At 37.7% G+C, this 24,644-nt stretch overlaps 2 long non-coding RNA genes across 2 annotated transcripts; both read right to left on the minus strand.

Annotated features, from left to right (window-relative positions):
• Nucleotides 1-5,301: 5,301 nt before the first annotated feature.
• On the minus strand, nt 5,302-12,637 carry LOC127469771 (uncharacterized). The gene is made up of 3 exons (XR_007904061.1): nt 12,016-12,637; nt 11,763-11,918; nt 5,302-5,436 (listed from the first exon to the last, which is right to left on the minus strand). It is a non-coding gene; the product is annotated as an uncharacterized LOC127469771 (long non-coding RNA).
• A 6,756-nt stretch (nt 12,638-19,393) lies between these two features.
• LOC127469772 (uncharacterized) lies at nt 19,394-24,150 on the minus strand. Its single transcript, XR_007904062.1, has 3 exons — nt 24,033-24,150; nt 22,635-22,869; nt 19,394-19,543 (listed from the first exon to the last, which is right to left on the minus strand). It is a non-coding gene; the product is annotated as an uncharacterized LOC127469772 (long non-coding RNA).
• Nucleotides 24,151-24,644: the final 494 nt, after the last annotated feature.

Raw genomic sequence — 24,644 nt, forward strand, 5'->3', positions numbered from 1 at the left:
CACATGAAATTCAATTTAAAGTTTTGAAATTCATAAGTTTTCCATATAACATAGTAAGCATCCAGATTAGTAGGTAGTAGAAGATTTTATCATGTGATTTGTCTCACTGATTCAATGATTTTGATAGTGAATGTGCCACTGAAATATATTTACCATATGAATTAGATTAGTTTTTATACCATTTTCAGCAGGGAAATAGTAAATAATGTTATTTTGGGGTTGAGTGCAGGCATACTCACAACACCCACACTGCATCTGCTTCAGTTGATTCACATTTTCAAGGTTTTCTTCATAAGGGGAAGACTGAAGTATGTAACGAAAAAAAGTAAGTCCTATGTTGTGGAGAGCATCCATCTGATGACAAATCAAATTTATTAATTTATGAAAAGTTCCACTGCCTTTCATTGTGGTGTGCATAGCAGGAATTACAATTGCTGTGTTAGGAAAACAATTACAATCCTCATGCGTTGTAAAGGGTAGGCTGTGATTCAGATTTTGCCCAAGTACAGAAGTGAGCTTTTCAGTCCCTGAAAGCCATTATACTTCCATTAGAGACATTTAAGAAAGGTCAAACTTTATATTTCAAAATAAGTATTGTTCAGAAATAAATGGGTTACTTTTATCTTACTGGAATGGTCATGCTATAATGAAGCTAAAACTCTGATTTTGGGAAGGAAAGCTTGTGACTGTAGCCTTTTATACATTATCTTTTGTAACTTTGGCATATTATTTTTTGCCTATGTATCTTTTGTTAGTAGAATCACAGAACCACAGAATGGCCTGGTTTGGGGGGGACCTTAAAGATCATCCAGTTCCAACCACCCTGCCATGGGCAGGGACACCTTTCACTAGACCAGGTTGCTCAAAGCCCCATCTAACCTGGCCTTGAACACTTCCAGGGATGGGACATCCATAACTTCTCCAGGCAACCTGTTCCAGTGCCTCACCACCCTAACAGTTTAGAATTTTTTCTTCTATCTAATCTAAACCTACTCTCTTTCAGTTTGAAGCCATTCCCCCTTGTCCTGTCACTACATGCTCTTGTAAAAGGCACGTGTATGGAATATTGTGCTCAGGCTTCCCAGTGAAGGTATGGGAACACAGCCTGTCCCCCAGCAGCTACTTACAAGGCTGGGGTAATGTAGTCAGGGATTTCTTCTTTATTTCAAATTTAAACTTCCATCTACTTTTAACTTCAGGGCAGTCACAGGATGTTCACCATTAGCAAATAAATTTAACAGCTATTAAAAATACAGTGTATTTGATGACGCCCATGAAGGGGATCTAGTGCTCAAAGAGTGATAGATTTTATCATAACTGAGAGTTCACTTTTTGCATAGATTTTTGCTGCAGTAGAAAATTGATCACCTGTGCTTATGCCTATGTACACAAGTAGTACCGTAAAAACATGCTCTCCTGGAACAAGACATGTTTACCTTTCAAATCCAAGCAAGTCATAGGGCAAGTAGAGCTATAAGCAAATGAGGTATAATAGCAAGACAGGCAAAAATCCTTCAAAAAGCTCAACTTCCTTTCCAGGGTTCAGCAGAAAGGTGTCCATTCCCACCAACACACACTGAACCTCAACCACATGGGCTGGGTTTCTGTGAGTATTGCCTGCTTTGGTATGTAGAATTCACATACTTTTAGCAGTGTCTTGTTATTTTTGAAAGAAATATCATGTAATGGCCTGATCACAAGCATTCTACTTTTTTTTTTTTAAAGATGCCAGTAGGAATTATTAATACTGGAATGATTGTTCCAGAAATCTAGTTTGCTAGTTTTTTGCTAACATTAGGTAATTATGCCATAAATTGTTCTCTGTCATACATGTAGGTTCAGGAAAAAAACCTGAAAAGATGCTATATGTTATAATTTTGAAGCTACCTGAAGTATAGATTCTGAAGGCAAATATTCAATTATTTTAAAAGTAATAATTACTCACAATTAAATAATTAAAAGTAATAAGTACTCTTGCTGTTTGTTTCAAATCTGCACAGGACCCTCTGTTTATTTTGTGCTTCAATGGTGTTTAGTTTTCTGATCACTAGGTTAAGGTTGACTCTTCCACTATTCCTTTTTTTAATATGCACTTAAAAAACCTGCTCACTCAACAAATTTGAGTGGATACATATATGTTTGCAGGATGGGCTCCTACTTTCCATAGGCTTTCATTTGACTGTATTATCCATCTACTTGGCCTCTAAAGACCAAATATTCTCTTGGTCTTTTCCTTTATCTGGTGGTTCTGATGTTGGGGGTTTTTTTCTGATGCTTAAAAATACTCTACATAAAGTATCAAAAGTTCCTCAAAAAGTAATTTCAATGCTGATGCTCAGCTTGCCTCTTTAACATAACCTGTTTTGTTACAGTCCCGGGAGATGACTCTGAAAAATCAAGATATTTACTAACATGCATACTGTCTTTAGTGCCACTTCCATTTTATCTTGTGTTCCAGAGCTTACAGTACCCTAAATGTTACCAAACATTTTTAGATAGTTCTGTATGTACATTGGGTTTTATGCTTTTCTTTTTCTGGTCTTGTGATTTATAAGTGCGTATGCAGCTTCTTAGCAAGACACCCCAGGAAATGGGACAGATATTTTCAAGGCATCTTTTCCTAGTACGACTAACAAAATGAGTTTCTGCTTAAATAGCTGAGAAATGTAGGCTGAAAGTAAGTTTTAACTAGTGTATTCCAAGCAAAGTGACCAAATCTCTCAGAGTAAAGGGCTGCTAAGAATGAATACTTGTCCTACTGGTTAGCCAAAAAAGTAATTCATTTAATTCTCACTTGACATGTAACACACACAGTCAAAGGTACAGGCTCATTAATGACTGACTAATAGCAATCTCCCTCTGAGCCAAGTTAGGAAGCTCCTTTTTGGGTGGAAAAAATGTAATGCAAAATCTTAAAATAACATGCAAGAAGCACAAGTTCTTAAATTGCTTTGGAATCAAATTGTTGCAGTCAGACAAGACAAGTATCTAAAGATGCAAATGAGGATTCAGTGGGATTTTCAAAGACATTTTTCAGCTTAAGGTGCCTGTATCCAAAAATTCTTCAGCTATCCCTACAGTCCTCTGCTTCCAGTGTTAAACCAGGTGCTAATGTTTCACTTCTGGGCTTGTCTAGGAGCCTTGCAGTGTCAGCAAAGCTGAATTCTCCGTGTCTAATTCACGCCTGGCAGGATTCACAAGCACAGTTCCTCTGCCTGTATCTCCTGAGAAACTCTATCCCAGAGGCATGTGGTGAGCACATGTAGTGGCTTCCCAAATTCACTAGTCACAAAGCACAGAGTGCTGGGTAGCAAATCCTTCCCATTCTTTAACAGAGTGCTTTAAATTCCTGGCTATGGAATATTTTCTTAATCTTGCAAACCTTGTTGATGAAGCTATTTCACCTTGTACAAATAAATAAAAAATACCTGTGGTAAAAAGAGAGAAGCAACGAGTACGATACCACAGCTTTGAGGTAGGAACATTCACTGAGGGGCAGAGACACCTGGATCACAGCTCCTGCTCACCTGGTTTTATGTAAGATTTATAACATAAATGTTGAATGTAAGATAAAAAAAAATATTTAACATACAGTAAGTAACTGCTGGAGCAGGGACAGGTGTCTCCCTCATGAGTATGTCTACTTTTTAATGTTGCCAGCTTCCTTACCTATGTGGGCTGTATACCCAAAACTTCATATGGCTAAAAGCCACAATATACATTCATGCCCCATATGCTGGGAAGCAGAAGCTCTCAGCAGGAGTTGATTCTGGCTCTTCAGGAGTTCCACCAGCTCACTACTTCATCAGAATGCATTAGCCATGCAGTTGGGTCCTAAGTTAATGTTATAATATCACCTTCAACAGCCTGAACTGCTGTGTTCCATCCCAGAAAACAGAAATTCCAGTTACTCCAGAACCCACTGCACCAACTCACAACTCCAGAGATCATCCCTCAGCCAAAATGGCCCTAGAAACTGTCCTTGAGCTGCTCAATACCTCTACAAGTTCAGGGCTCTATGACTCTCTGCTCGGAATATTTTTTCAGTAATGTGTAGTGTACTTGTCAGTTTTATAGGTAATCATTCTGTCCTTCAAAACAAGGAATCCTTAATTACTTCTTGTAAGTTGGCCCCATTTCATGGCAGAGTGGGAGAGGGGTGAAAGGCCTCCTCCCCTGCTTTTACTACATACAAGTGATTAAGGCAAACACATGAGGGTGTGAGAGAGGTCTGGGGTCAGGAAAGGAAATTAAACCCACTTATTTTGCCTTTTGTTCTGTGAGTTTTCAATGCAAAATCCATGAGCCAACCCCGGAGAAGGTACTAGAAGCCTAGTACTAGAAACAAGAAGTTTCTTCTTGCCTTGTCCCTACTCCCAGGTGTATTCCTTGTGTACTGATCTGCTTTACGGCTCACTGTCTCTCAGGTTTTTGTGCATCCCTCATGTTGTAGCTCCCTCTTGGGGATTTGGCCCCAAGTGACTAATTGAGAAACAAATATATCAAAAGTAACCGTAAAATAATTCTGGCCTTTGACATTAAGTCTCCCTGAAAGCTAAATCTTGTAATGATAGTTAGACTTATGAGCCTTTACAGGCTCCTTTTGAGATGTTAGCCTAGACCCTGAAATCTTGACACTTTTAATAATTTCCTTTTAAGTACCAAGAGGATATAACTGAATCTATCATCTAAAAACATCCATTTTAATATCAGGTTGTTCAAACACTATCTCCCCTACCACTACCAAAAGGAGCCAGTGATATCATCCATTTCCAAGACTTTGTAATCTTGTGTAATATCAGAACATTTACATATATTATGCGATGTACATGTAACAGATGTTAATGCTGCAACATCTCACACCTGTCACGAGGTGATTTTTTTTTGAGAAAACAAGAAATTCACATGTATGCTAAAGTGGCTTGCAGACTCACACCTCACAGAGTAAGCTTTAGGCACAGTATAGGTGTGCTTAACCCAAATAAAATCAAGGGAACCGCATATTCCCATCTCAAACCTGAACTGAATCACACAACCATTCATACCAGTGCAAGAACACAGGAATTTTTAACAGCAACTTTGTCAAGCTTAATGAAATTATTTCCTAGTCACACTAACTCCCTTCAGTTTGTTTCCAGGTCTGATACAGGAACCATATGGAGAGAGGCACAGAAAGATAAGTAGGCATTGCATGCCATTGCTCACCATCTGTTTAGGCAAACCATGCTGAGCCCAACAAGGAACAGGTCACAGTTCCAAAGACATTGACAGGTCAGAGCCTCTCGAAGAGCAAATGTGGACTGCAACAGCATCTGACTGCCAGGGAATGCATGGGAAGGTTTTCCTGGTGTTACCAGGCAAGATGAGGAGAGCAAGGAGTTGACTGGCAAGGGAGGAGCAGTGTGTGAAGACAAATAAGTGTCTGAGTAGTGACACCTGTGTTGAGAAAAGGGATGAAAAGTGAATGAGTGATGTAGGAGTAGATGGTAAAAGCATGAGTGATACAGCATCTTAAGATGCTGACATGAAGATTTTTATTACAATACAAAACCATACATTTACCAAGAGTTGGAGATTTTGCCCTAGGTTTCATGACCTTATAGTGTAATATTATTCCAACCGCTATTTTTTCAGGAGACCCTTTCTGAGAAAAGAAAAAAAAACAACCATGTTAAATCCTATGACATGCATTTAGCTAAGATTTATAGATGAACTTACCCACTGTAGAGCTGTGTTCTCAGAGAACCTGCCCTACACTTCCTGCACCTGCGGAGAGCTGGGACCGGGAGGATAATTATGAGCGTTGGGAGCCAAAGCCAGATGTTCCAGGAATGGGGAAATTTCATCTCTGGTTGGCTGGCCCCAGAAGACAGGAAAACAGAAAGAGGAAGCGCCCGTGTTTGAGCTGGCATGTGCCACACAAACCCTGGCCCAGTCAGCGCCAGGCCTCTGCTGTTGGCAGCCTCCCCCTCCCCGTGTGCTCTTTGCCTGGGGTTATTACCACAGACCGGCAAAGCCAAACACGGAATGTACAGGGAAGGCTGAAGTGTTAAAGGAAATATGGTTGTGAAAGAGCAGTGCGTGCAAAGGAAGGGAGCACAAGACTTATATGACTTATATTACCAACTCAACACATTCCACAGGGCAGTGTGCTGCTTCAGAATGATTAGGTGTCACTTGGGCGCTTGGATCACGTAGACCTCTGAGTTTTAGATTTTTATCAGAAGTAGGTAAAGAAAATATTCAGCAGGTACGTTTTAAGTCTTGTGTCTTCGTGTTTTGTTACAAAGATGATTAATATTTTTCTTTTTTAAACAAAAGGAACTAAATAAAAGTTAGATCTTATCTGTTAAATGACCAACTTTGGCCTTATGTTTTTCCCAGTATTGGAAACATCCATTTTCACTTCCTCTCAGCTTATTAAGCAATACCAGTAAAGCAGTCTTGCTTACAATTCAGAGGAAGAATTTCCACCTCAAGCCAGAACCCTTGATTCTTAAAATTATATACTGTAGACTGAAGAACAGAATAAATTCTAAACCATACATTTCAAACCCTTTTTTTCAGTTCCTTCTCCTTCTAATTTTCTTTTCAGAAGAGAGCATAGATACATAGTCAGTTGAATAATAATAATAAATAAATCTTTTTCAGCTTCTTCCAACTCCTTTTTCATTAATTCATGCAAAACTGTCAACATGTCAATGGACTGAAGTGCTTGATTTCAGAGAGGTCTGAAGGAAGGAGGAAAACATTATGGCAAATGTATTGTTGAAGATGGGAATATCTCTACTGAATTTCCCATAGAGGCATTTTAAATTAAAATAATGAATTCTTAGAATGAATGAAAATGCCTAGATGACACAGCAGTGGCAGGCACAGAAATGAGACTGTTAATGTCTGGTTGATATCTGTTCTGTCAGAGTTCATATTTTTTCTCTCTAATGTGAAAAATGGGGGCTTTTTTTGAGAAGTCTTTGTAATTGTTTTCTTCAATAAAAAAGAGCAAAATCAAAACTTTCAGGAACACGGAAAAGACAAACAAAGACCATTTCCTTGCTTCATGAGTAAGTGGCAAAAAAAAAAAAAAAAGCCTGAATGATTGATTAAGAGAAAGCTCCTGTGAAATAAGGGAACAACAAACATTCGCCATGGATTGAAGTCCTTTCCCTCAGGATCAGGCTTCATTAATTAGCACTGCTCGAACAACCATTTTTGGAATAAATTTAGGGGATGGTCTAGCCTTACTTAAAAATCTGAAAATTAGTTAGATATCTTTTCCTTAAGCTTGCTTTATTTTAAGTTCCTCACCTCTCTAGGAGTTCTCAATAAGACATAGATAACTGGCACTACTTAGTTCAATCCTTGTTTCTGTCACACACACGTCGAGCCTCCTAGGAAGGCAGTTTTACCTCACTGGTGGCTGGTTCTTAAGAGTTTAAGATTTAGGTGATTTTCCATTTCTGAACAAACACGTGAGCAATTAATTAGAAGATGTGAGATGTTTTGTCTGCCACCCGAGGCCTGTTTGTGCATCAGGTTAGTTGTCCTTTTGAAGTTCTGGCATGGTAACTGGACATGGGAATTGGGTTGCACTGTCTCTGTAGCAGCCTGGTGGGGCAGAAGAGACAGCCACAGCAGGCAGGCAGCAGCAATCCCATGTTTATCCCATGTTTATCCCATGTTTACCCAGCCAGCAGGAGAGATGCTTTCATCCAAGGCACTGCATGATCTTCTTTTGCGTGCCTGCAGATTTCATTGTGTAACTGAATCAAATGCAAAATGACAGGCCCAAATTTAGAATTCAGTCTGTTACATTAGTTAAAAAATTCGTATTAAATTTGGAACCTTCTGAACTTACTCAGTGATTTGTGAAGAGTACTCAGCATTAAGTGAACCCAAGCCAGACCTGCCCAATTTCACAAGATGTTTTAATCAACTTTGACTCTTCTGCAACATTTCTAAAATTTTAGATGCATCTCTTCTAATTAGAAATATCTCGCTCTCAGAGATGAGTAATGGGTTTTTTTCTGTTAATAATTCCTTTCAAATACTGTGTCATTTTTCTTGGGTTTACAACAACATGAGCAGGGCCTCCACCCACATTTCAGTTCATTGCTGGCTAAGCAAACCTTCACACCCAAATGAGTTTTTTAGTCAAACCATCCCCACTCACACTACAACTTCAGGAAAGCCCTGCTCATCTTGATAATCTGGAAGGGAGGAACTTGAATGGTTTTAAGAGTGTTGAATGCACAGAGACGAACCAGAGAAGGAAAAAATTCATCATCATATCGGGTAATTCTAGTTGCAGAGAGGCAAAAGGGATTAATTTAGAGTGTGTGGTTCCCTCAAAGGGAAGGTACAGTAACAGGGGACTGAAACAGGAGAAATGGAGCTTTAAACTAAGAACAATTCCTCATTCATAAGTACAGTGCTAAATAAAATCACTAAATAAGACATTGGTATGCTCACCAGTGTTTGATGGCCTTCACAAGGATGATGCATGGTTTATTCCTTCTAAAGTATTCCAGTGATTTAGATAGTTTCTGGTTTTATTCATTAATGCTAGTATTTTTGATATTACTAGTGGAGAATAGATGGGTTTTCTTCTGTCATGCTAGATATTCGTTTGATAAAGAATCATTTTCTGATAAAACTATAGTCAATGTCTGACCATTTGCTGTTTTTTAAAACTCTTGCAAGGCAGTTAAATGCTGAATAAACTAATAGCTACACGGTGTGGTATTTTTTGTAGCTTTATGTTTTTGTTTCTATTTTCTCCATTTACAGTTTGAATTTGTAAAGTGTGTTGAGAACCTTCAGTCTGAGGGGGACTGTAAGTTTATGACTGTTGTATAAATCCAATTCATGGCAGCATTTAATGAACACCACTTTAAATTAAGTCTGGGTGAAATGCAATCTATCCAACAACTTAAGTGCATTTTCAAAACCATGTATAATAGAAAAAGAATCTAGAATCACATATTTCAACCAACCAGACTTAATGCAATGCTGGGCAAATGTAGATAAGATCCACACAAGGGGAATGCAGCAAATGTCAGAAGGCTGAAATTAGAGAACCCACTGCTTCACAGATTTCCACTCCTTTCCATAACCATAATGCAAGTACATGAAGACATTTCAGGCAGTTTTTTAGCTCTATAGCTTCAGCATCTAGAGCAAGCACCCAAGCTGGGCACTGGCTATGGGTCTATTCCAGAGGTCTGAAATGCAGATGAGGAAAAAAAAATATTTAATTTTTAGAAGTGTCAAAGGTTGACTCACAATGTGTTTACTAATATAATTAGAGCTTAAGCATTCATTTTTGCATCTTATTTCCTCTAGATAACAATGATTTATAATAATTAAAATATAGCGGTGACACTTGTCAAGAAGCTGTATATCCAAATATCTAAAAGAGACAGATTTTACAAACAAAATTTCTTTCTAAGATTATAGAAGGAAAACACAGCATATCTGTACTTTTCATGCTTTTTGAACATAACTGTGCTGGTGCAAGACACAAGAACATCAGTGCTACCAGAGCTTGTGAAATTTTTCATATAATGTATCTTTTTAGAAAGTGAAAAATTATATATATCATCAAAAAATAATGTTTTATCTCTTATTTAAGAATGAAAAAAAATCAGGCTGCATTTTTAAATGGAGTTTGCTTTACACAGCAATGCACTGAATCCAAATTATGTTGCTCTTAGGCAAAGCTAAGCAACTGTGAAGTCGTCAACAAAGACTGATAACATAAAGAGTATCTGGGCATACACTGGAACAAATTATAGGCATTTCTGTTCCCCTTTTTCCTTGTATCTTCATTTAGTTGCTTTAGACTGTAGTGTCTTTATGATGGTAGCATGATTCTGTATTCCTCCTAGAGGACTTCATGCAGTGTCATTCATATTTCAATGGAGTATTTTATCAATACAACACCCCTACAATAATTGCAGAAGAACTTATTACTTAAAACAGACCCTTGTAGAGGAGGAAAGCCACATTTTCAGTGATATTGCCAATAATAGCTGCTCTCTAATATTCTACAGGTACAAAAGAGATGAGAGAATCTTGGGGTAGAGAGTTCAGCCTTTCCTGTCTGTGAACTGGATTTAAACCTTAAGGCAAACAAAGTTGTGAGCTGTGGGGTGGTTTTGATTTCGTCCTGTAGTCAGTGGCTGGCTCTAAAGCATGATCAGAAATTACCCAAGTTTATCAGAGGTATTTTAAGACAACCTCTTAAATTAATCTGGGCCGTCTCAAATCCATAATGAAATCTTAATCCAAACAAGTTTTCATAGACAGCAGATACTGATCTAAACAGAATTGATTAAAAAAAAAAAAAAAAGGCATTTCAGTCTGAGAAGTGAAGTTCCCTGCAAAGCTCCAAACATGCAGCAGTGATGGATCAGGAAGTTATTAGCCAGTCACGCTAGGTATGGTTTAGCAAGTTGAATTTGGCATCTACTATCACATATATAATTTCCTTTATCTTGAGCATAATGTACAAAGGAAAACTTTGAAGAGATTACTGTGGATTGAGGGCCAGCCTAAGTGCAATGCAGTACTTGAGCAAACAAAAGGTAGGCATATGGCCATACTCTGAATATCTTTGTTATGTTGACTTACAGAACAACTGAGGAGACTATTCTAGAGCACTGAGAAATTAGACACTGTTTCCCACTTGTGAATATGTTTTACTGACTGCTGATAAAATATCCCTGCAGTAACAGCAATTTAATTACATTCCTAAGCATACTTGCAGGTCTGTGTAATGGGACACAGACCGTGAGACAGATACTGCAGTAGGTGTTAATTTAAAGTTTAAACCAAAAAAAAAATCTATATTACAAAGACAAAAAATCTTTTAAATAATCACATTTGTAAAGCTAGTGAATTAATATGCTGACTGAGACTTGCTTCTGACAGGTCCCGCTCATTACATTCAGATACCACTGGCACGACTGTGTCTACTGGGAGTCTAAAAGTCTCTGAGAACGTTCAGTGTGACATTTGGGATAACAGGGGTGAATTTCAGCCAGGTCTTTCATATGCCCATTTGCTGCTCTATATTTTTGGCTCCGAGTGCATGCCAAGATCAAATTCCCAGACTTTCTCAGTGCCCGAGCAAATATTGTTAGACCCAGATTTGGAACATTCATAAAACACAGACACAGCACGTTACTGTACACGTCTGCTGTCACACAACCACGGGCAGACAGCGGGTCAGGAACCGGGGTGCTCTGTGGAGCCTTGGGCAGCTTGGAACCCTGGGCTGCATCTCATGGATGACGTGTCTTGAGATAGTCACAAAGGATAACTTTATCCTGGGGAGAATTATCTCCTGTGAATCCTCCAACAAGCTCGGGTAAGGGGAGACAAAGGTTCCTCTAGGCAGTGATTTAGTGACCGGGTCAGACTCCTGGCTTTGAACGGCCCTTTAAAAGCTACAATGCTGAGCTTGGCTCAGTTGATAAAAACTAGGCTACAATTTGCATGTTAAATCGTTGTATCCCCCTCCCTGCTTGAAGCTGATGTGGCCCACGTTATCTTAAATAGATGGTATCAGACAAACAAAAGTTATGGCAGGCTGCTCTTGCAGTGCAGTTTCTGAAATCAAGGCTAAAACTTACGCTTGTCCCAAGAGGGGCCCTAAGGGCACGGACAATCCCCTCACTAGTACCTTTTTAGAAGGAGATTCAGCCAAGATGATGTTCAAATGTCTAAGATGCCATCTGCCATCTAAGACTCATTACCTTTCATGAGACAGATACTTCTTTTATGAAGAGCACCGATTTGTCATCTTAAACATCCAGAAGCATTCACTTCTTTCCAAGATGGATCTTCAGTCAGTTACACAGGCTTTCTTTTTTCACGGAATTTATGCTTCACTCTGCTCTTCAGAACACAGACTTGGGAAATATAAAGGTAATAAAATAGAAGATTATTGTTGTAAGAAAAAAAAAACGGAGTCAAAGATTTTTAATTAAAAAAGAGAATGAGTTCTACCTTAGAGAGTGCTTGATGGTGCTCAAACAGGACTTCCACTGCTGATGCCAGGGTCAGGAGAGGAAGTGCAGAACTTCTAAAGGTTTTGTTGGTTTTTTTTCTATTTTCTATTTCCTTCTTTATTTGTGACAGGCTTGGTTCATCTTGTTAAAATTATTTGTCTGGCTTAGTGCCTTAAAACACAAAGTGGGATTTACAGGGCTTCATCAACTTAAGTCCCAGGAAGTGAAAAAAAGAGGGTAAAACAAACAAAAAAATGCCCTCCAAAAGAAAAAAAAAAAAGTTAATATTCACAACATGGAGCATACTGATGAGGACACAGCCACTGTGGTGGTTCCCAGCCACTACCTCTTAGATATCACCATATAAAGACTGAAATATAGATATTCTTGGAGACCCATAACAGCTATGATAGTATCTGAGCTTTTTAATTTTCTTTCAAATGCATAAGAAAAGAAGGAAACTCTGTGAAAATAAAAATAAACAGATAGTGATCCAGGCTACAAAGAAGCACTATTTTCAGAAAGTACTGAAGCCTCATTACCCAATGAAAAACAAAATAAAACAAAACCCAACCCCAACAATCAAAAAAGACCAAACAAAAAAAAGCAATAAACCCAAACCCAACCACAACAACCACAACAACCAACCAACCAAACAAACAAAAAAAGTCACAAAAAGCTCTATTTTGAATGGTGGTAGAATTTACCCTTACTTAAACACCAAACTGGAATTTATTGTCAGAGTGAAACTTGCCTTTCAAGATTAGAAAAAAAACAAACCAAAACAAAAACCCGAAACAAAACCATAAAAAAATCCCACAAAACCCCCAGCCACGTGTTTAATGCCAACATTAACAAAATCAGGCTCAGCCCACTTTAAAACAAGAAAGGCTACCTAAAAAGAATTAGAGAACAAGTTCACTCGAGTTGAAATACTGTTCAGGGTAGAGAAGGTTGATAAAATGGTCCTATGTAGCCTCTTTTGCTTTTTTGAGTTCATAGTAACATGTCCTCATTAAATATTTAGAAGGATCTGACTATGTTTTCCTATCTTATTCTGATAACATGCAGAATTTGTGTGTACATGAGAGATAGAGAGAGAGAGAGCACTTTTCTTCCAAAGACATTAAAATCCATTCAGGATATAAAAATAGTTCTTACATCACAGCATATCATGAAATATTTCTGAGTTTCCTTATTATGCTGGACTGCTGCAGCACAAAAATAAAACTTGACTTTGCTGCATCCTACATACATTATCACAGGTACAGTTACTTCTTGCATACACATTTCTACTCTTGGGCTATGTCTGCAAAGGAAGCTTTAAAGTTAAGATAAATCCACTGAAGATATGAAGTCAATTCCTCTTTTTCAGGCATTATATAATTATATATATATAATTATAGCTGAACAAACCCATCCATTTGTCCTGCACTTTTCATGAAGAAAAGGCTTCTGTCTTTGGAACATACATCCCCAACAGATTTTTTCATCAGGTTACTTATAAATCTTACTTATTAAGGAAAGTTAAGGAGTTTTCATCTGGTATGTAAATTTTTTTTCCCCTCAAATTAAGATAAGAGTTATAATTCTGAAAATGTTTGACACAGAGGAAGAATTGTCTTATTCAGGACAAATAAATCCATTAGGAAAATAATTACTTTAAAAAAAAGTGCTGCACCTTCTCTTCATCAAACTGATACAGCAGCAGCAAGACTGCAGCAGCAAATCGTATATGATTTGCCTACTTTTAAAATCTGATAATGAACAATTAAAATACATTGGCATTTAAATGGAATATTGTAACATTTTTTGTTTTTCATGTTTGATATGTAATAGACTAAAAATATACATATACAAAATTCATGTTAAGGTAATAATAAAAATGAGGTGACACACAACAGTGATATAAAATTCTGTCACTTTGGACCTTGAGACTAATTATTTTCAGAACTACTTTTGCAAATGAAATAATGGGTAGAAGTGGGAGGAAAGATGTCGCTCTCGGCTATCTGAAATAAAACAAGCTTTTCAGACACATGGCCACTGTTGCTATTTAGCCTTTTAATATTTTATGTAAAACAGATGCTTTTTCAGATCCAGTCTGTCATAAAACAAAAATCACAGAGGCCATTCAATTTTTAACATATCCTTTCAGTCTTTAGTTCCCTGTCTGACAAAGGAACGCCCAGAACTTCAGCGTGTGGGCAGCCTTGCTGAACTGCACACTTGACTGATCAAGATAAAAATATTTACATCCCTATAGATAGATGAATGTATATACACACACATATATACATGTGTATATGTCTTGATAGATTTTTATATGGAAACTCATTCCAGCCACAGTTTCAGTGAGTGTAAACTGGGCCCTCAGTGGAAATGGAGCAGCAGGGATAACTAGACTTCCACAAAACAAACCACACTGATGGTTTGCATTATCCACATTTTTGATTTTAAACCCAGCTTTTTTTTAGGATGAATGAGCTAATGAATGCATGACTCGTGATCAGGTTTGGTTATACCATTTCTTTCACATTGTTAAGGCTTGCTTTCACAATTGGTTGACTTATTCATTAGTATAACTTTCATTAAAGTTTCTGAGTGTTTGAGGGTGCTAATAGATTTAGAAGTTTATTGCTGCTTCAAGAAGATGAAGAAATTGGACTGTTGTTTTCTTCTAAATTAGAACAGAATTATCCTGCTAAGTTATCAAGCTCTGTGTCACTTTATATGCATTTTAAGTTCACTGCTTCCTTTTATGTCTCCTGTAAGGGGAAATTCAAGTTGAATGCTGACTATGAAAATTTAATTTCTGGGAAGTCCTCAAAGACTATTCTGAGGTTCATCTCTCAGATTAAGAAAGAATATTTTAATTAAACTCTTTTTCTATATCCAAACCAATCATAACAACTCCATATGTCATTAAGGGGTCTTCCTAGAAACAACCAGAAGTTGATTTTTAAACAGTTTACCATTAATATTTAAACTTACAATATAGAAGGGAGGAACTCTTAATTATAGAAATCATGTAAAATTATGGTGTTTGTGATCATTCCCAGAGAGAGCAAACAAATGTTGAAATTAAAAGCAAGTAAGCACAGAATAAATACCAGTATTAGGAAAGTAGTAGAGTTATTTCTGGTGTGTCTTAGAAAGATAAATACATACAATTATAATGTAGAGGTATGCTAAAATCAAGATTCCATCAAAGTGCTCAGGCCTACTGAATTTACTTAAGTCTTCTCTCTTCTAGACAGGCATACACAGAATAAGCAAATACTTAGTTAATATGAGAATTAAGGACATGTAAAATTGATTTTTTGGGGCAGAGATGACATCACTACTGTCCTTAAATGATGCATATTCCAAAGTGTTACATGTAATTGGGAGCTTACAAGACAATATTGGGAAGCATAAGAAAAAAAAAAAAAACTCAACAAAAGAACTGAAAAAAAGGAAAGAAGAACTGTGAACCAAATATACAAATCTAGTGAAATAATAAAGATACCTCACACTTCTAGGACATTATTTCTTCTATTCTAAAGACAGTACAGATTTTTCAGTTAGGAGTCAAAGACTATTTGAAGCTGTCTCCTGCAATATAATTTATTGAAAACCACTTAGAAATAGTTAAGGGTCAGTATAGTAGAACATATATACTGAATAAATAGCAGAAGAAGAAACTATGTTTTTCACCTGTATATAATATAATCTTATACTACTGGAGATAGAGCCAACTATTGTGTGTATAACCTCCTGGCACTTTATGGAAATACATCCTACAGATTTCAGCAAGACTTCTTTTAGAGAATAATAGAATTGTCTAGATTGGAAAAATCCTTTTAAGATCATGAAGTCCAGCCATCATCTTCTAAAAATAGCTTTTCATTTCTATTTCTTCTAACTGTTATTCCTCAAATTCTCATTTACACTTACAAATTATCATTTCTTGAGAAGTTTCAGAAGCTTTCCAAATTTCTAACTTTCCAGTTTAGGCATCTTCAAGAAGAAAGGTGATTTGGTAAAGGTTTTCTGAATTTCTTTAGCATTTCTCAATTAAGAGAAGCATTTGATAGTCAAATTAAGCATTTGATAGTGTTAATGAAGCCAGTGAAAATCTCATTCATCTGCCCCATGGCCCAATATTTTTATCTTGTTCCCAGTAAGCAGCATTGAGTTATTAAAACACGTTTCCAGTGGTGATCAAAACCACCTTATAATTACTATTACACCAATTGAACAATAAAAAATATGGCAGTCAAAGACCAAATTCACTGCTGCATGTGAATCATAGATTACTATTATTTAAATTGTTGGCCCTTGTCTAAATAGATCTCTAATTTTACTTTTCCTTGGTCAGCCATGGCATGGATATAAGGCCTGAAAGCCATCAGTTTTGAGAAATAAAGTCAGTTTCTAACCTCTATACAGTTTTGCCACCATATTCCAAATTATAAAGTCATTATTCATCATTGTTTTCGAGGATAGTAGCTTTTAACAGATGTGTAAACAGTTACTCTAATGTTATTTGTTGGCAACAGACATAAGTAACACAAATTTTGAGTTACACTGTTGTATTTCTTGTGCTTAGTCTCTTGTTAGGCAATCACAGAATGCATTATTAGAGAACTGGGAGTAAGATATCTAAAATGAGATAATATATTTTAGCCATTAATATATTTGTATTATTTATTACCCTTTTTCTCAAATTAGCAGTTAGAAGAGTTTTGGAGTTGAAGTTACTTTGTAGCAACTCAGGAAATTACACCATCTCCATGGAAATGGTAATTCCAGGTTTCCATCTTTCCTCTGCTTGCACTGGAGGTGGGGGCCGGGAGGGGGCGGAAGGAGGGAAGGAGAGGAAGCTGTCAATGAGGAAGGGCAATTTACACAAAATGAGGTTTAGTTGAAATCTAATTTTTACCAGAGAGACCATTCTTCTGCTGATTAAACAATCAACTCTGGTGCTAAGAAAATAGCACAGAATTTACGCAACTATCAAAAGAGAATGAAGACTAAGCTAATTACTATAAAGCAACTATAGTGCCAAGAAGTTTTCAATCACTTAGGAGCAGTTCTTACTCACACTTCGGGGTTAGCATGTCCCAGCTGTAATTTACCATTGAAATGATACACAGATGTCAGTAATTCCAGGATTAGGCACAGTCCCTGAACAAAAACCAGAGGGAATAACATTTATTATTTCACTTGATAGCTAAAGTTAGACATGTTTAAGAAAAAAAAATTCAATATACACTGGCAGTTATAGCTTCTTTAAATTAGGAATATTCCCTGTGGGTAAACCATCCCTAGGAAACCTAGTAATTGCTCGCCTTACACGACTATTATCATCTTGTGGCTGATGGAAAACCAGTGGGCCACCTAATTCAACAAAATTGTAGCAGCAATCAAGAAAACTCAGCAGCTGGGGTGATGAATATGGTATATGGCTCTTCTGCAACCTCCCAAAGCGCCCACTGTTGGTCAACAAATTATATATATATTTGATAACACAATTTCCTCGGTAAGAAAGTACGAGCATGAAGGCATTCTCCAAGTGACTAGACAAAACAGAATCAAGGAGAGGGGAGGATGGGAAATGGGACTATGATATGATTTTGGTTTCAAAATCTCCATGGAATGAACAATAATAAACATGTCCTCCCCCCTCACAGGATAAGGAAAATTACATCAGTAATGAATGTATTGGATTAGGAAATGATCTAGAATACCAGAACTCTTTTGGGAATTTGTTCCAATCAAATAGATGATAGATAACCCAAGCAATGACATCAGAGAGTAGCAACATTATTATGTAATTAAACTCCTTTCAGCAAATATATCTAAGAACAGAAAAAGCCATTAGGCCTCTTGCTCTAGTGCAGTCAAAAAATTAGGGTCAATTCTTCATTTAGCAGTAAGAGTACTACAAAATTATTGTAGGGAAATTATACTTCAAATACATCTATGGGTGTGTATCTATACATATACATATCTATAGCTTATTTTATAACAACCTTTGTAAGATAACCAAATGTGCTGAAGGTGGGTTATATGACATGGAAAGTGGAAGAGAAAGCAGGGAGCATCATGGTTTTTGTTTTCAAACGCTCTTGCTTTATGATTTAATTTTCCTGCCAGCTGAGAAGTCACAAGCTTGGTTTTTCTTGGCTTCTCTTTGAAATAATCTTGCAGCTATATATTTCCTTAACCTTTCATGTAGCTATAAAATACTTATTTCAACAGGTGAGACACATTCCAGCTCGCAGGTGTCCCAACACAGATCCCAGCACTGCTGGCTGGGAAGGCCATAATTATACCAGGGTCACACATGAGCTTCCCAGAACAGGGTCAAAGGCTAGAAGCAGTTTTCACAATGCCTGGAAGGAAAATATGTGCAAAAAGTGACTTTACATAGCTGTATCACAAGATATTTCATCTCTTAGCAGCACAGGCTGGATACATCACTGCTATATAATAGACTTTTTTTGAAAAACAGGAACAATTTTGTTGGACCCAGCAGTGGCACAAGGAGAAAGCTGCAGAGCAAAACAGGGGAACAATTCTTCTTCCAACAGGAAAGAGCATGAAAGGCACAGGGGAGAAGGAGACACAGAGGTGCAGCACAGGGAGGAGAGAAGCTGGAGCAGGCAGCAGCAGGCTCTGGGGAGAGCCTGGTTTGAGATCACAGGAAAGTTGAGGTCCATTACTAGAAAGTTCCCCTGCGAACTTCAAGAATAAGCAATTGTCATTGGGAGATGTTATTTCTCTTATAATTTCCTTCTAGAAACTGTATCCAAATCCACACAGGCAGAGAAAGACGTGTTTTTTCTTGGCTTTTTGTCCATCCATGTTATTACATTTTGGATATTTGGACCAGAGCTTGCCAAACATACATAATTTTCAAATCTGGAGTTTTATTTCAAGCACAACTCCATTACATTTAAAATTTGTTTTAGCCAGTTTGAAATTCAAACCCCCATGAGCTATGTTTTTCATGACAACCTTTGTTATTTGGATTCTGAGAGGAGCAGTTAAAAGACTGATTTCCTCAGGAAGAAGTTGCCATATTGCATTGCTGCCAATTGCCGAACAGACTGCACCTGCCTCTGATACCCACAGAGTTTTGGCCACCATCAAAGTAAACAGGCAACGGGGCTGATTTGACAGAGCAGTTCCCATGCCTGTAAAATCTTACCAGATTTCAGTTCCTCTCAGCAACCTTCCTCCTCCCCGGCAATCAAATCCCCATGTTTTAGCTTTCTGCAGTTAAGTCCAGTGCAAATACTCACAAATACCTAATTACTGGAATTGCATAGCTCTGGTGCCCCTTGCAGCTCACTTCTGTCATTATTCAGCGGGAAGATCCGTGCTTTTTGAGGAGTTTTGGTAATAATTACTTCGCCCTGAGGAGAGGCAGCTGCGCGCTCAGTCCCTGCGTCAGTCCACCTCCTCGCTGGTGTTGGCACACAACGTGTCAGGATCGTGGTGCAAAGTGAAGTCGCCTCATTAGCATCCCTTGACTGAAAAAGGATAAAACTTAAAATGAACCCATCTGTTTTCAGTACTGCTTTGTTTATACTTTCTAATGCTGGGTTTTGGCAGGCCCAGGCGCTATTTATTCATCGCTGCTGTCAGTTATCCATTCATCCAGCCACAGAATTTTGAATAGGAGCGTTCACTCACTCAGGCAAATTTTTCTCTACATATTTGTTTGTCTTTTTGGATACAAGAGCCAAATATTTATTTGAAAGTGAAATCCTGAAGAGCAGTCATGTGAAAGAGAAGAGACTGGGAGGAAAGTGAATAAGGTATGTTTGATGGCACTCAAACTGTTGTTTCTGTCAACAGATCCCACTTTTCTTCTGTATAATGAGCTTTCTTCACTGTACTGGGAACCTCTCCCTAATGCTGGGAAAAAAAGTAAGACATCTTGGCACCTGTTTGCAATTTGCATAGTTGGCAGTGTTTTTTTTTTTTCTTAGACATATCATAGAATCATGGAATGGTTCGGGTAGAAAGGGACCTTAAAGTTCATCTAGTTCCAGCCCCCCTGCCACGGGCAGGAACACCTTCCACTAGACCAGGTTGCTCAGAGTCCCACCCAATCTGGCCTTGAGCACTTTCCAGGATAGAAATATGCAAACCTCTCCTATGATTTGCAGAAAGCAATCCCTTTGAGAGCAAAAATAAGGAAGGAGAGAATTACAAGATGAATGGACACTCTAAAAATAGTGGGGAGCACTTGCTGAGAAAAGGATTTCCAGACACCCAAAATTTCACTAGAGCTGTAGTCCAGGGCTCTTTAATTTCTTCACAGTTAACTCCCTTAAAACTGAATTTCTGCTTGCTGCAGTAAGCCCACTGTTCTTATGTGTAATGTAGTTAGGTAAGAATCACTCAGAGGGGAATATAATTAGTAATAAGTTATATCATGCTCAGCAGAAGATGTATGTATGATAGCTTATATCATTGTGGACTGGGAGATTTTGATTGGCTAGAAAGAACACTCACTTTTAAATAAGCTTTAACTTATGTAACCTCTGCTCAAATCTGAGATGATTTCAATGCATTTGTTGTGAAACTACTTAGCACTGATGTAGTTGCACAGATACAGAAATGGAGTCTTTTATTATGCCTTACTAAATACTTGTAGCTGGATCATCTAGTGTCTGATCAAGACAATGAATGCACTCGTGTTTGAAAAATCACAAGAAGTGGAAGTAACTCATTGCAGAAGTGAGGTACTGTGAATAGAAATTAACCTGAAAGTAACAGGATAAGTGTTAGAATGAGTTAATTTAAATAAACAAAATAGCATAGTGGTAATCTTTCACTTGCAGAAGGATGAAGATGGACATTATATGGCACAACCTTTTTTCATATTATTCAAATGAGAAGTTGCAGAATCAATTTTTTTTTTTTTAAGAATTGTAAGTAAAAAAGTACATCTACACAAGAAACTCCAGTTATTTAACCTACTGTAATTTAATTCTGGGGAAGTATTTTCATTGTCATCACAGCACTTCAGAGATCACAAGCATGTTACTAGACTTGTTGAAGTCCTCATCCTCATGAAGCTACTCCAGTGTCTCAGAAGCCACAGTATTTGGATAAGAAGAAATCTGCACTATATTTATGCTAACTTTGGCTTCTTTTTAGACTTTAAAGTGTTTGGACTAGTAAGTCTTCCTCATTGTATGGAAGAATCCCCTTGCAGCCTTCCCATAAGATAAATAGACAAAACCAGTGAGAAGAAGACTACAGAACGGATTGTGATCCTATTTCCTCAAACATTTGAATATTAATCCTTCTGATAGATGACAAATGTTTCCCTCTTTGCTGGAGAGACTGCAGTTCTCCCATTCATCCTTCAAAACCTATGATAATTTCTGCCTTGTCTTTTTAGAAAATAGTTTGCATAACAAAAAGAAAAAAAAAGAAATCACTTCCTCTAAGCTCTCTTAATCCTTCTCTCAAGGTAAAATTTTTGATTTATTCAACTAGGAGTTCTAGAGGGCCATTCACTTCCATATTATAAGGCATTGCACCTATTTTCAAATTTTCAATATTTTCCAAGTAGCATCTCTCTGTAGCTTTAACATTCTAGCTGATCAGAACAATAATGCAATATTAAAGACTGAAAGATGAAGTCAGACAAAAATGTAAAAAGCCAAAAAAACCCTAAACCAAAGAAAATATAATGCTGCTCCTCAGATTTCATCTAAGCCAGTGGAGGGGTCTCACATATTCCACTGTAAACCTTAGGAATTATAAACACACACAGAATAGTCTCTCTGGCCTGAGACACCAGTCAAAATTCACAGCTTCGAATGATTCTTTATACGAAAGGGAGAATTTGAGGGTTACAATACTCTTGTCAAAATGCACCCAGCTTTTCCCCTGGCTTTCTACTTTCAACACAGAGTTAGCTGGTGATAACTGGGCTCTTTGTTTACAGGAGGGCAGCCCATAAAGCTCCAGACTAATGCTTTTGGCAGTCCAGCGCTTTTTTTTTTTCCACTAAGGGCACTTGATCATCCCTGCAGTTGAGCTATTAAATGTACTTTGCCCATGAGTTGGCTTTAATGCAAACTTCAGTTCTCTTTGCATTTGGTTTTCCTGTCACCAACAATTTCTCCCTACAGTATAGCTTTGTTGCATGTAGGCAGTCTGGCAGAAGTACAGGTACTGTTCTTTTAACAGGCATTTAAGCCATATGCATTAGTTAAGTGGTACATAGTAAAATAGTATATGAAATGGATGGGTTTAGAGTTCAGCAGTGTTCTACTAATGAGCACATTCATGAAGTTTAATCTTCTACTGTTCAGCTAGTAAAAAGAGGCATTTAAAACTGAGTCAACAAAGGACTACAATGAACAAGTAGACTTAAAAATTACCTGGTTTTCCATTCACTATCCCTTTAAAGCACCAAATTTCACATTGAAAAAGGTAGCCCTTTGTGTTCACTGGATCCATGCAATTGTTCTGGAGAATTTCAAACATTTACAGTCTCAGGCATTAATAGATAGCATAGCTGGAATATAATATAAGATTTAAAGCTAATAAATGTTCACATTTTTGGGGCAGATGGATGTAGCTTGAGCACAGTACCTGGAAATCAGGAATCTGATTTAGCTTCTCTCTGTAGTCTCCATATTTCATACATGGTGTACCCCACTTTCCTCCCTTCCAGGCAAAGATATTTTCCCTCATGCAGAGGAGATTGTGAAAAGGTGTCATCTCATATTTCAGTGTCTTTGGGGATATTTGTAGATAGGTATTTTCTGTTCTTGAGCCTTCTTATTCATGTCTCTGTCGATGGAGAACCTGGAATCAGTCTTCTTGCCTCAAAGGGAAATTGATATTAAAGATTATGATTTTTGTTCTTCAGCTGAACATCGTCGCTCCCCACAGCAAATCCTTTCATAGCTTAGAAACAGGGGAGTTCTGATGTTTGAGGATCTGCCTGTTTTAGTTAAATCCCAACTAGACACTTTGTGGGTCAGACACAGCTTTTTTTTGAGAGAGAGAACACCCACACTTCTCTTTCAGTCTCTTAGAAACTTTAAGGGAAACCTAATTCTGGCTGCAACACTTCTCAGATATAAATTACATTTCAGATCTCAGATATAAATTACATTTCAGATCTTACTGACTCTCACTTCTGTGCCCTGAGACTTTTCCTCACAGCCACTGCCTTTTTTGACTCATTTTATTAAGTCTTTCAAATTTATAACCAGGAAAAAAATGTTTTCTATGCCTTGGATGCTGACACTTGTTTCTGACACAGATAGAGGGAAGTTTCCCCTTTAAAATTACATCTGTAATTAACCTTACAAAGGAGCAGTGGCCCTTCTTTCTTGCCAATAAAAGCATCATTTTGACTGTACACAAACAAAACTGGAAGGTCTCTGTTTCAGACAGACAGGCCAAGCAGGTCCTGCGTGCAAATATATCGATTTATTTTGAAGGAAGGGAGTAGTGCACTGCAGTTATATTAAGATTCTGCATGCTAATATGCCCTCATCTTCACTTTCCCACATATTTTTTGCACTGTCAGATCTTATTTCAGCATATATCCTTAAAAAAAATCACAGCTACGTCTGTGTAAGGTAATTTTTAGGTAGAATAGGATAAAAAGGTTCAGAAGTTCTGTCAGAAAAGCAGTCTTTATATCATGCTGGGTTTCTAGCTCGGCTTCAAGCCTCAGGAGATCCTGCTGGGACAGAAAGATTCAGAGTATCTCCAAATAAGGGCTCTAGCAACTAAACAGGACCCAGGCATACTTTGGACACGAATTGCAGGATGGATGTTTTCCTACTGCCTGCTGTAACCTTCAAGGTAGCAGGTCAACCATTTTATATCAAGTAACTATTACCAACCTTCAAATCCTTTCACTTAACCACTCTGTTTCTCCCTGAGCTCTCTATTTACCCTTCTCATCAGCATTAAAAGGGACTCAAGATGTGTCCTTCCCTTAGCAGCCACTATTTCCAGCAGAGGCAATACCTGTTTTCAAGGTGCCTGTCCCTTTGAATCCTGTGCTGCACAGTGTAGCTCCCCAAGTGCAGTGTAAGAAGCTAAGTAACCTAACTCAAAGCTCCAGTCTGTCTTCTGGAGCTGGGCTCCTTTGTAGGTCTAGCCAGGAGTGATTCACCTGGACCGTGTACACGCAGCATCTGAGAGGGCAAAGCCCAACAACTCAAACACCCTCCCTACTTTATGGAATGTAAATAAACAGTCTGCATGTGATATGCTTACAGGTCCATTGCTTCTGGAGAAGGGCTCCTAGAAATGCTGTCCTCAAAGTGCCACTGGAACAATAAAAAAAAAAAAAAATCATTTATCCATTAATATATTCTGAAAAAAAATACATTAAAAAAATTCTCCATGGTGCTGTGTCTTTTGCACCCTTTGCCAACACTGAAATGATCTTGTCCTTAAAGGCACACAAACTTCACAAGTTTTGCACATTTATTCTAAATACAAGTTTAGCTGCTCTGGTGTAGAATTTTAATCTGTGTAAGCAGCTCCAGCATCACTGATCTACTCTGTTTTCCTCAACTAGTTTGACCTCTGGACTAAGTGCCAGTGACATTTTCATTTTTCACATGAGCTCAG

The sequence above is a fragment of the Manacus candei genome, unplaced genomic scaffold (genome assembly GCF_025592945.1).
Source record: "Manacus candei isolate 608988 ecotype Guabito, Panama unplaced genomic scaffold, ASM2559294v1 h1tg000018l, whole genome shotgun sequence".
NCBI lineage: Eukaryota > Metazoa > Chordata > Aves > Passeriformes > Pipridae > Manacus > Manacus candei.